Here is a 3,287-nt window from a genome sequence, read left to right on the forward strand (position 1 = left end):
AAAAGACAGCAAAAAGACAAAAATAAAAAAAAAGACAGCAAAAAGACAAAAAAAAACACAAATTTTTAGGAGACATCCCACATATCCACCGTGGATAGGACTCTCCGCTGCGGATAGGTAGGGTGTTTCTTAAAAACTTTAGGTGTCTTTAGTCAACCCGTTCTCTTCTCTACTAGTCTTTCTCTCTATCGACAATAATTTGTAGGGGTCAAGAAAAACGAGCAGCTTGGACATATTTTGACAAATCATCGTTGGTGACGGGAACGAGGCCAAGAAAATCGTCGTCATTGTCGGGCCTTCGGATTTGAAAGGGACAAATTGGGGGATTTTATGTAGGACAATTTGGGGTATCTATCTTTAAAAACGACACTTATGAGAATTTTCCCTTTTATAAATCATTATATTAAGTTATTTGAATAATAAAGGGGTGCTTGAGAGAGCATTTGAGGATCTAGATCTTATGATGACATCGATATATTCGTTGATCTGTTATACGATTATGTAGAATACTGTTAACTGTGTGTATTGTGTGTGTTGAGAGTGAATTTGGGCAGAGTAACGACACTGGATTTGATAAAATAAGAACTGAAAACATTAACGAATATCTTACAGGGTATTTATAGGGGATGACCACATTCGTTAAGTTAAAACTCAACGAATGTGTCATTCTTTATATTAAAACATAAGAATGAACTACTTCATTCGTTAGTACACTTAAAGATAGAGAATAGCCCAACATTCGTTATCTCATTCGTTAATCAGGGTTAACGAATGAGCTTACAATTAATACGAATGTGTTACATTCGTTACGGGGTAACGAGTGTAACTTACAATAGAGAGAATGGCCTATATTTACATTATAGCCCCTACATTGTAAGATAATTACATTAATAAACTAATAAAGACCGAGACGTACAAAACATGTATCAACAAACTCCCCCTCGTCTCGAGTTCTTTATCTTTTGTTGTTGGAACATCTTCATCTTCCAATCCACGCAGCTATGAATCTTGTATGCATAACAGACACGAACAACCTTCTGAAACTGCATCGCAAGTTCGTAGTCACTTACGTTAGCAAATCTTATCTGACTAGTAAATAAAGCATCGTTGTCAGACTCAGATAAGTTAACGAGCCACATTGGATCGATCACACGATTGATACTCGTGTTTGATCCGTTGCCCAATACTATAACCGCTTCACTCGTTCGATTATCATAATATCAGTAGTTGAACGAGGTGAACAGAATCTAAGGGAATGTCTTCATTGGTGCCCTCTTCATCGTCTTCGGCGGTTTTACCTCTAATATCATCTTCCTCCAGCCAGTGCGCTAATCAATCTCGTCAATATACTTGTGAGTTAGCAACTGCGTCTTGAAGAACTTGAACCCATAACGAGTTTCATGAAGTAGATGCTCGTAGAACCACCCAGCTAGCCCACTGATCTTTCCCACGATTCACAAATGGTCTGTTGGCTAGTGTTCTAACATCCCACCTCGGCATAGATAGTATATCGTGTGGGCGCTTGAAATAATAAATACCGTGTTCCCACTTTACGATATATACTTTAAGCACTGAATCATAATTTCAAGCTATCAAATCACCTTTCACATCTTTGACGGGCTTGTACTTCATTTGGTATGCCGACGCTCGAGCCTTGGCCAATCTGACTTCCTCTTGTTCATGATAACGAAAGGTCTCGATCATCTTGTGCATTCTCTTCACATCATGCTCGAACATACCATCTAAAGCACGTTTACGTTTCCTTTCTTTAGCAGATAGGTGACTTGTCTCTACAGCTTTGTTCCATTTCTCGATCTCATCTCTCAACTGACAAATGTTCTGTAGTAAAGAATGGAATACCTGAGTCATTGTTGTTGTCAGTGTAGAAATCAGGGTACTCCTCAGCAGTAACATCCTCTACCTTTACTTCATCATATTCAGGCACATTCCCGCATGGAATGCCTGGATAAGTACTTTCCTCGAACTCAATATCAACGTCCACACTCTTTCCCAATTCCTCAACCTCCTGTTCATTTAAATCTAGAAGTAGGGCAATTTGTTCTTTGGTCAACGAGTGATCAACAAACTCACCCTCTTCGATCTCATCAGCGTTCACAATACTCCTTACAATCCCATCCATACCAACAAAAATAATTCTATTCTCAGGCATCACATCGGTCGGTTTAGCCTAAGAATAGTCCTTGTAAGGCACAATCTGCAATTTATTACCCTCTGACCCACCACCACTACCAGTATCAGCTTGATTACCTGCCGACGGTGCAAAACTACCGCCTGGTTGCTGATCTACACCTCCTTCTCTATCTTTATCATCCTCATCATTCTTCAATTTCTTCAACTCATCATCTTTGCACGTCAGTTGAAGTATGATCTCATCTTGTTTGTCCAATCTCTCCCCCTGAGCAGCAACAAGGGCTCTAAGTTCCCTGTTTTCACGCTGAATAAACTGAATATGCCTAAACATATTCCGCTGCGCTGGCCTCATTTGTTCCTAAAACGAACGATATGCTTGAATCTGAGTTTGTTGCATATGAACCAGATTCAACAGATTAAACCACTTGGCATTAGGAGAAAACTCATAAAAGTGTGGATGAAGTAGTTGCATAGGACCTTGAGGACGATTAAACGTCGTGAAAGAATGCTCAGATCTTTGCAACGGTGTAGGAGTAACTGGTGTAGCAGGAGCAGTTGGTTATGGAGAAGTTATACGAGCTAACACCGTCTGCAATATATCTCCAAAATAAGGATCAGCTACAGCTACAGAAGTTGTCGTCAATTTCATAGACGGAGCCACTGGAGAGATAGGCATCGGAACAGGAGTAGGAGATCTAGTAACAAGAGGAGTTGGAGATCGCGGTATGCTCAGTGAAGTAGGAACAACAGCTGAAATAGATACAGAGACCGGTATAGAAACATGTGGAGTAGAACGTTCAAACGGTTGACTCGGTATCTCGATACCCGAACCCCGTCTAACATGTTGTTTCTTCGGTTTCTCCCCCTTATCCATCATAGGTTCTTTCCCTTTACTCTTACATTCTTGTTCATACGTTAGCTCAACTCGTGGTCCTGGACCACCATCACCACCATCATCATCACCACCACCATCACCATCACCACTTTCACGCTCAGAATCTGAGTCATCATGAGCCCAACGATCATTAGGTGGCTCTTGATAGTCAATATTAGCAAGATGACCAATCAAGCGTTTAAACTTCGGACGATATTGAATGCTGTGACCACGATAAGATCGTAAACGTCTCATAGTTTCC

This window comes from Bidens hawaiensis, unplaced genomic scaffold (assembly GCF_021521415.1).
Source record: "Bidens hawaiensis isolate Kalapana, Puna unplaced genomic scaffold, B.hawaiensis_p1.1 tig00004412_1, whole genome shotgun sequence".
Lineage (NCBI taxonomy): Eukaryota > Viridiplantae > Streptophyta > Magnoliopsida > Asterales > Asteraceae > Bidens > Bidens hawaiensis.